Raw genomic sequence first — 10,000 nt, forward strand, 5'->3', positions numbered from 1 at the left:
GACGACTTCGTTGTTTCATAAGTTTCATTGTGTGGCCTCTTGTTGTTTTAGTTGTGTTGTGCATCTCTAGCAAACCATTTGTGACTTTAGTGTCATATAACCCGGTCAATAATTTGAACGTCTCTATCGTGTCACCTCGTAAACGGCGGAAACAGAGGGTTGGAAGCTTCAGTTGATTGCTTAATAAATTCTGTCTATATTCATGTGTTCTGGTGATTTTGTAATATTCAGATTTAGTAAAAAAATTCTGATTTCTTCTTTATTAAATAATGCATCACTTGACAAGTACTGTTGGCTATAATCTACCTTTTCCATTGCTGGCATATTCTTATCATTTTTCATTAGTGAACACACTACTAAAGAAATCAGCAAGAACTTCTGCTTTGTCCGAGTCACTACTTACCACGTTTAATGTGTTGTTTTCTGTTTTAATATGTAATTCTGACACACCAGATTTGTTTTTTCTTTTAGCGGTAACATATATTTCCAAAAGTGTTTACTATTTGTTTTCGCTCTGCAACAGTTACTTCTCTTTCCTTGTCCTTTCTCTCTTTTCTTGTTAATTTTTTAACCTTGTTTACTTACCTTGCAAAATTCCCTATAGCTCTCTTCACTCTTTTTTTCATGTATATTTTCCAAAGTCTATGCTTACGTCTAACACTACTTAGAATCTCTTTACTGAGTGTTCACGGTATTACCCGGTTTTGAATTTTTATGTGCTCTTTGGTACATCAGTGCTTACTCACCATGATCACAGTCTGGTTGAAAAAGTAAAAACACAAAAATACTAAACTCCGAGGAAAATTCGAAAAGGAAAATCAAAAATCAAAAGTCCAAGCACATAAAACGAATGGATAACAACTGTCATATTTCTGACTTATCTATAAAATCTTTGACATATCATTTGTATTTTTATGTTCTAGTTCTTTTTCCCAATCTAAATTAATATCTTGTCACAAAGCAACATAGTCTGCTTATAGTAATTTAATCTTTCTATAGCACATTCTGTGTTTAACATGTTTAATGCTTTTTCTGTGTTAAAGGCTTTTTTTATAAAAAATATGTGTGTGAAAGTTACAGATTAAAACCTTTTCTAATCAATTTATTAACACGTGCTCTAACTGTTTAATTCTACCAATCCTGCGTACGTGATCATATGTGTAACACGTTTCCGTTATCGTTTTATTCAGCTCGACAAAATTTTAAGTTCGTTTTTTCCAAGATTTGTATAAATATTACAGATGACGTAAAGATTTGCTATAAATAGACGAGATCTTCCGACGTGGTTTAGTAAAAAATATTTCGTTGCTCTTAGGAAGCTGCGAGAATTATCAGAGTATGTTAAGGGCCGCTGAGGCAATCGTTATTGACGAAAACTTTGGCCCGAAAGCGAAAGAAGAAAGGGAGAAGATGCCTGCTTTACACAGTACTCAGATGTAAGATATTTGTCATAAGATCATGCAGTTTTTACTTTTAATAAAACGAAAAACAAAAGGGTGTCACTGTCATGGCGGATGTTTGTTTACAATGGAAATTTTCTAAAATAAAATTGGACTCTCACTTTTATTATTCATTGTCACACACACATGCTAACGTATTTAAACGACAAATCATATTCTTTTAAGATGCATTCATTGTGTTTAGCGTTGTCGTTATTCAATCAGATCTTGTGATCAAATGACCTATCAGCTGATCATTATTGACTAATTTTCGAGGTCATTGACAGTGTGACTGTATGTTACATATTTTATTACTCAAATTATTAAAAGAATGTGTCCTTTGATTAATAGGAATCGTGCTTTATAAAATTTATGGGAGATAGGTGAAGAAGGAGGAGGAAGAATATTGATTTCAATGATTGTGGGGTCAAGGTCATTACTTTAAATGTTTTAAAAAAGTAAATAAATATTATTGATTTTTAAATGTTTTTATCTGCCTATCAAGGGGAGGTCATTAATATATTTAAAGGTTTAAACAGGTATAATCTGATGCCTTGTTGAATTGGTTATTAAGATGATTATTCAAATAATTATTTTGGAGAACATTAATATCTAGAGTGAGGGGGGATAGGACCTTTATTGGGACTCCGGAATCAGGTGTTTTTAAGCTCGGGATATCAAGATTGACCCTTTCAGAATCCGGGAATTCTTGTTTTCGAATTTCGGGACGTTGGGATTTACTTTATTTAAATTCGGGACCTCAGGATTTCCTGTTTTTAAGCCTGGGATTTCAGGATCAGGACCCCTCCTTTCCCCCCTCTAGAGTGTATATATTCATATACATGATATATATATTTTGTAAAATTAAAAAAATTAAAACATTCTTATTTTACAGTATTGATAATAAAATGTTTTTCATTTCAGCATGTCCAGTCAGCGGTACAGTATATCACTGGGCCCAGGGCCTCTGTCGTGTTCCTGATGTTCCCCATGCCGCCAGTGTGTCATTCGTGACAGAGGGCAGCGGTGTGGGGGTTTCAACAGAGCCCCCTGTCAATGCTAAAAGTCAGTTCACTGATAATCAGATGTTCCAGAATGGTGATCGTAAGGTCAGCATCAGTCTTTTGGTAGGAGCCCAGGTAGCCTCGAACTTGTGCTTCAAAATAGTTTTGGCCGATTCCATAAAAGTTTGTTGGGAGACCGTCTTGGTGGATAAGAGGTTGTACGTTGAAGTCCCAAATGGAATCTTGCCAGAAGGATCTAAAGAAAGGTATAAATTGTCAGATATATGTGTTCAAATATTTCCTTTAAACAGAAACTTTTAAAAAACTTTAAAAAAAAAAACTAAACTAAACTTATTTTCAAATTAAGTCACTGTTCATAAATGAATTCATACTTCTGCTGCTAAAGAATGTACATTATCACTGAACTAGTATACATATTTTTTAAGGGGCAATCTGAAGGACGTCTCTGGGTGTGGGAATTTCTTGCTACATTGACATGATTGAAGACCCATTGGTGGCCTTCGGTTGTTATGGTCAGGTTGTTGTCGCTATGACACATTCCCCATTTCCTTTCCCAATTTTATTGTACATCTATAGACTGTTTGCTTTATATTTTATGCATTCTTCAATCTGTGAATCCTGCTTTAGAGATTGATCATAGCAAATGTTTCTTTGAAAAAAAATCCATATGAACTACATTTTTGTATATGTTAGTTGTTGTGATTTCAAAGGTTGTGAATACATTAACATTGTAAATGCTTAATGAAACAGATTCAGTCAAGCAGTATAACAATACATAAACTCAATATTTCCACTCATATTATTTGAAAAAAATAGTTGTACATTATCTATTATATAAAGAAATTAATAGCACACCTTCATGACTTTAACTTTTTTTTACTTATTAGTTTGGTCAGATTGTTAGAATATGCCGAAGAAGTGTTAGGATGTGATGACGTGGTCATCTGTTTTAAGAAGAATCGGTCTGACCAAGGTAAGTGAACGAAATGTATATTGTAATTAGAAAAAAAAACATACAATAATATTTTTCTTAAACTTTGTGTGGATATTTTTTTTATTATTAAAAAGTAAAAACACAAAAATACAGAACTCCGAGGAAAATTCAAAAAGGAAAATCAAAAATCAAAAGGCAAAATCAAAAGTCCAAACACATCAAACGAATGGGTAACAACTGTCATATTCCTGACTTGGTACAGGCATTTTCTAATGTAGAAAATGGTGGATTGAACCTGGTTTTATAGCTAGCTAAACCTCTCACTTATATGACAGTCGCATCAAATTCCATTAAATTGTCAACGATGCATGAACAAAACAAACATACTCAAAGAGTAAAAATGTCAAAAATAGGGGTACAACAGTCAATTGTGTTATCATCTTAATATCTCTACATAAACAACAAATGTAACAAAGAAGCACAAAAAGGCATACATTAATTTAACATTCTCATTTTGCTTTTCTTATACGGCTGAATTTATCTATGTAAAGTAATATTCAAGATTTTCAACAAAAACAACACATCAAACAGTAATATACATGATATAAGCAAATAAACATTGTTGAAAATTATTTTGTTATATTTATTTGTATGGATATTTGTGAACACAATCATGACAATTGTTTTCTGCTAAATGAATAAAGCATCAAACATGTACACTATAACATTGAAACTTATATATATATAAGGACTGAGAAATATGGTTCATGAACCAAACTACAAACCAAGGATCATGTTATCTGACAGTGTAATTATCTATGATAATCTGTCGGAAGGGTCGATAATTGGCTTACCTGTGTTAAGAGAGAGTCATATCTCTTGGACGTTAAAGAACACCCTTGTAGATTTCCAAAAAGAGAAGGCTAATTCCTCGACTAGTCAGCACTAGCACCTGCAAAGTGGAAAGGGATTTATATAAGTTGCAAAACTTGTTTCCCAATCCATTATAAATAAATATGTTTAATCTAATTAACATCCTACAGACTGACCTAATTTTTTAACAATTTAATGTAATTTTCAATTTTCTATTCCAGCTTCCTTGATAAGGACCTTCATGTTCATGGGATTCACATTAGCGCCACCTGGAGGAAATAATTCAATTGGTAGTGCCGATGTGATGTTCATGATCTACAATATTGACCCCGGCGATTTCGATGATTAACAGCTTGGGGATTAACGTCTGATTTCAATGAATTAACTTTTAGCATATATTTAGCACCGCCTGTCAAATTCATTTAATTGATGTTGTTTGTATATATTGAACAAAACATTTTTTTCACATGTGAATATATAATCATGTCATTTGATTTTTTTGGGGGTAATTTCCATTTTAACAAAAAGTAAGTTTTTGAAAATTCAAAATATTGCAGGAAATTTTTTTTAATTTGGAGGGAAAATATATGCTTTTTTCTACCCCCAAATTTTAAATTGGTTTTTTAAAAGTTGATTTTATAGAAAGCTGTTCACTCAAGCCGTAAACAATTTGAATTTCAAGAAAGAATAATAAGAAAACACAATTGTTGCATATGTAATGTTTGACATTAAAAAAAATATATTTTGCTCATTGTTGAAGACTCCACGAATGACATGATTATTTATTTAAATCCCATTTATGTTCTCTGTCACTAATTAGACACACTATAATAAGTATAGAAAATCTTACGAGAAAAAAAAATTAAAAAAAATGTAAAAGTTAAAAAATACAAAAACATGGCGACATATGAAGACTACTTTGTAAAGCAGGCATGGATATTTTTTTATTATTGTACTTTTTTGTTTTATTGTATTTTTTTTCATTTCAGTTATAATTTTTAAAAGCCACAATCTGTCCTTGTTTTATAGAAAATCATAATGTCTTACATTTATAATGTGGAAACATTTTGTACTCAGACCTTGTATCAAAAGAGAACAAAGGCAGAGGTCAATGTGATTTGATAAAATTGTGTAAATATACATCAAGGTTGTCACAAACTTTTTACACTGTATGCTAACATTTTCTTAGAGAAAAATGACATTGTGAAATGTCTTAATGATGGTTGAGATTAAATTTTATTAAAATCCCTGAGGATTGAGGAGGTGTGATACAAAGAACAGAAGAGACAAGAAATCAAATTTACATTCTAAAGATCTGAGACCCAGTATACCATACGAACAAATCTGTGATATGTTTGTTTATAAAAAAACAAGGTCAGGTTGTGAATTGTTATTTTGTTTTGCAGCAATAATATCAAAGAATTGTTGATAATCATATCGGATATAATCCATTCCATAACAATGGCTTTTACACGACCAAATGCTTTCCCAAATCTTAATCTGAATTTCAGCAAAATTTGTATAAGAGAATAACGGAGATTTTCGTAAAAATGCCATTTGTGAAAAGTTACATACTATGACAAAAAGTGGACCGTTTGTTGGTACATGTTCATAATTATTATGTGGCTTTAAAGAGGAAATTCAATCTAGACCATAGAAACCTATGTTATTTTAAATTGTTCTTTGCATGTGAAACCTCTGTTAATTATATGGCAAATGTTAGAAAGAAAAATCTTGATTACACATTTTGATGAAATACAGATATATAATCAATATTTTAATTATTTTCATTTGATTTGTATTATTACAGGTTAGTATATATAATGTGCCAAGCATTCACAATAATTTCACAGTTTAAATTTTTCCATTAGATTTAGACAATTTTACATTTTTTAATTCCCTAACCTTACATTTATTGAACTTTTCTGGTAATAAATTTCATCTAAGAATTATATGTAGTTTTAGTTATTTTTACTGGTAGCCTGGATTTAATTTTTCTCTGGTTTAAAGAAAGCCTGAATGGATATTTATGTCATCATTGCCTTACAAATGATGCTGCTGTTTCTGATGATAGTGTGATGCATAATGATATCTTAATGAAATAGTATATACAATCAAAATTTGAGTTATTGGGTTCAAACCTAGGACTTGAAAAATTGGTATTTGCTGTTTCTCTGTTAAGCACATGGCATTAACAAACAATGTTGGTTGACACCCAAGTTGCAGTAATGTGTCTGGCTAGTGTGACATATTTTCCTATGGACTGATAGTTTAGCAAATACAAATCAGACTATGTGTGTTGGTCTAGTATAAAGCAAGTTTTATATGCATGTGATGTCCTGAAAATGCATTTAATTTGGAGTTCAAGCAGCCATCCTTCTTCAGAATAAAGAACACCATGGGTTAAAAAAAACCAACAGATTGACTAAAAACTTCACATCAATACAGACCACACAACACAAAACTCAACTAAAATGAGGTGAACTTAATGATTAGTTTTAGTCCTTGTTAAAGCTACATGAGGACTAGAAGTTTCCATCCTTGTTAATTGGTTTATTCATTTCTGTCTCGTTTGCAATAAAACCACATGTAAGTTTTGTATTGTTGCTGTGGTATGATTGCCAATGAGACAACTCCACAAGAGACCAAAATGACAGATATTAACAACTAGAGGTCACTGTACGGCCTTCAACAATGAGCCAAGGCCATACCGCATAGTCAGCTATAAAAGGTCCTGATATGACAATGTAAAACAACTCAAACGAGAAAACTAACGGCCTTATTTATAATAAAAAATGAACGAAAGCAAATATGTTACACATAAACAACAACCACTGAATTACAGACTCCTGACAGGCACATACACACTTAATGTGGCGGGGTTAAATATTTTAGAGGGATCCCAACCCTCCCCTAAACTGGGACAGTGGTATCACAGAACAACATAAGAACGAACTATAAAAATCAGTGGAAAAAGGCATAACTCATCATGGACAAAAATAAAAAATTGGAAGAAACAAATTAGTATCTTCTATCATGACATTTCATTTATTGTATGGTCTGCTACATATAATGAATATTTCAGAATGAGACATTAGAGCTGGATAATATATGAATATTCTGTATCTTGTATTCAGATTGCTTATCGTTAGAAGAAGATTGTCCATTTGACCTTCTTGATTAAGATTAAATCAGAATACTAACAGCAGAAAAGATGCACAAAGTTGTGTGCTTGCACATCTAAAGTTAACAATTATGGTCATCTCACCTTAGATCTAACAAAAGTAACTGATGAATTTAAGCATTTTACTTAAGGAATGACTGTAATATCTTTTCTGTCTATGAAGAAATAACATAATTTTTTTTTATTTCCAATAGACAGAAAAAATATTACAGTCATTTCTTATAATTTAATTCTTAATTCCATTTTAAACCTTAGAAAACCATGAAAAAAATGTTGATAACGTCATGGTCACATGACTAAGTTATGTCTATGGGCTCATAACAAAATAACGTCAGCGCATTACATCCAAATTTAAATTATTAAGCAATAGAAAACATATTAACTAGGCTAGTGATGGTGAAGGAAGCATGCAGAGATCATCACAGTTTAGTTCATACGTTTTGGAAACAAAAATCAAGACAACAGCAAGAATAAATTTGATATAAATTTTATTATAAATTATTACACAAATGAATTACAATATAAAATTTCTGATTGAATAACTCATTGTGAAGAACAAGTCAATCTGACTAAGATAAATCATTAACATTTTGTCAAGTTATTTATTAAATAAAGGATTTTAACCTATTGACCTAATTACATGTACTATATATATGGTGTTGGGTTACTTGTCATTCACATAAGACCAATCTGAATTAATATTTGTTAAAATTTATTCACAATCTATGAATGTTTCTCAACATGAGAATGCCCAATTTTACAACGATAAAAAATTATCATTTCTTATCAGATTTTTAGATCACTTAAATGCATTATAACTGAAGAAATAAAAATGATTGCTAATGTTCATTTTAATATCAAATAACTATTGAAATATGTAAATATCATTTCTTCTCATAAGACCCATTATTATGCAACATCATCATATTTTTGTATTTTAAATTACTGTAAAAAATGTGGGTGGGGCCAACTACATCATCACACATATACAATGTATTAAATTATACAACATGTATTCATATCTAAAGCATAGTGATCAGTACATGTGAATCTTAATTTACAAATGTATCAGGTATTAAAATTCTATTTCACACAATTTTTCATATACTTAAGATCATCACCCTTAACAAAATTATAATGGTATTGGGTCTTTAGAATTTGTTTGCTTTTTACACTTATAAGAATAAAACTGACATATTTTTTTTTAACTTCCTCTATCATTCAACAGAAACATTTCTAGGCTAATAGTTAACATTTATCATTCAAGTAATAAATATTTTCTAAGGCTAAAACAAATGATTATGATTTTGAGGTCTGGCTATACTTTTTTCAACCAAGGACATGCTTTTGTGGCCAATAATTTTATATTATTTAAATTAGTTTAGTAATTATTATGCTGGTTCAAAATCAAGTCAATAATCTATTCTTGTTCATGGACAAATTACAAGTTAAGAATCTGTTAGAACCTCTAGTAAAACGATATTTTCAATAGTTTACTCATAACTGAGTGAAGTGACAAAAAAGTAGTTCCCTGATCCAACATATTTTAGCCATAAATCTTTACACCAATTAGTATATCAGGACAATCTGTGGATTATTTGAAAGAGAAAACTATAATATTGTAAATATTGCTAATATAGCAATGATTAGTGATTATACAGAAAAGGATCATTGAGGGCTAACAACACCTATTATATTAAACTAGAGGCTCTAAAGAGCCTGTGTCGCTCACCTTGGTCTATGTGCATATTAAACAAAGGACACAAATGGATTCATGACAAAATTGTATTTTGGTGATGGTGATGTGTTTGAAGTTCTTACTTTACTGAACGATTTTGCTTCTTACAATTATATCTATCATGAACTTTGCCCATTAGTAACAGAGAATTATATTTGGTAAAAATTTACATAAATTTACCAAATTAATGAAAATTGTTAAAAATTGACTATAAAGGGCAATAACTCCTTAAGGGGTCAATTGACCATTTAGGTCATGTTGACTTATTTGTAGATCTTACTTTGCTGAACATTATTGCTGTTTACAGTTTATCGCTATCTATAATAGTATTCAAGATAACCAAAAACGGCAAAATTTCTTTAAAAATTACCAATTGGAGGGCAGCAACCCAACAACCAGTTGCCCAATTCATCTGAAAAATTCAGGGCAGATAGATATTGACTTAATTAACAATTTAACTTCTTGTCAGATTTGCTCTAGATGCTTTGGTTTCATAGTTATAAGCAAAAAACTGCATTTTACCCCTATGTTCTATTTTTAGCCGTGGCGGCCATCTTGGTTGAATGGCCAGGTCATCGGACACATTTTTCAAACTAGATACCCCAAAGATGATTGTGGCCTAGTAGTTTCAGTGGAGATTTTGTAAAAGATTACTTAGATTTATGAAAAATGGTTAAAGATTGACTATAAAGGGCAATAACTCCTAAAGGGGTCAACTGACCATTTTGGTCATGTTGACTTATTTGTAGATCTTATTTTGCTGAACATTATTGCTGTTTACAATTTATCTCTATCTATAATAATATT

At 31.0% G+C, this 10,000-nt stretch overlaps 1 protein-coding gene and 1 pseudogene across 1 annotated transcript in view; both read left to right on the plus strand.

Annotated features, from left to right (window-relative positions):
• The window catches only part of LOC134718656 (uncharacterized), a 137,998-nt gene that overhangs the window by 39,149 nt on the left and 88,849 nt on the right, over positions 1 to 10,000 (plus strand). The window lies entirely within an intron of this gene.
• Positions 1,250 to 6,223, plus strand: LOC134718653 (ornithine decarboxylase antizyme 2-like; annotated as a pseudogene).

Source organism: Mytilus trossulus, chromosome 5, assembly GCF_036588685.1.
Source record: "Mytilus trossulus isolate FHL-02 chromosome 5, PNRI_Mtr1.1.1.hap1, whole genome shotgun sequence".
In the NCBI taxonomy this organism is placed as follows: Eukaryota; Metazoa; Mollusca; class Bivalvia; order Mytilida; family Mytilidae; genus Mytilus; species Mytilus trossulus.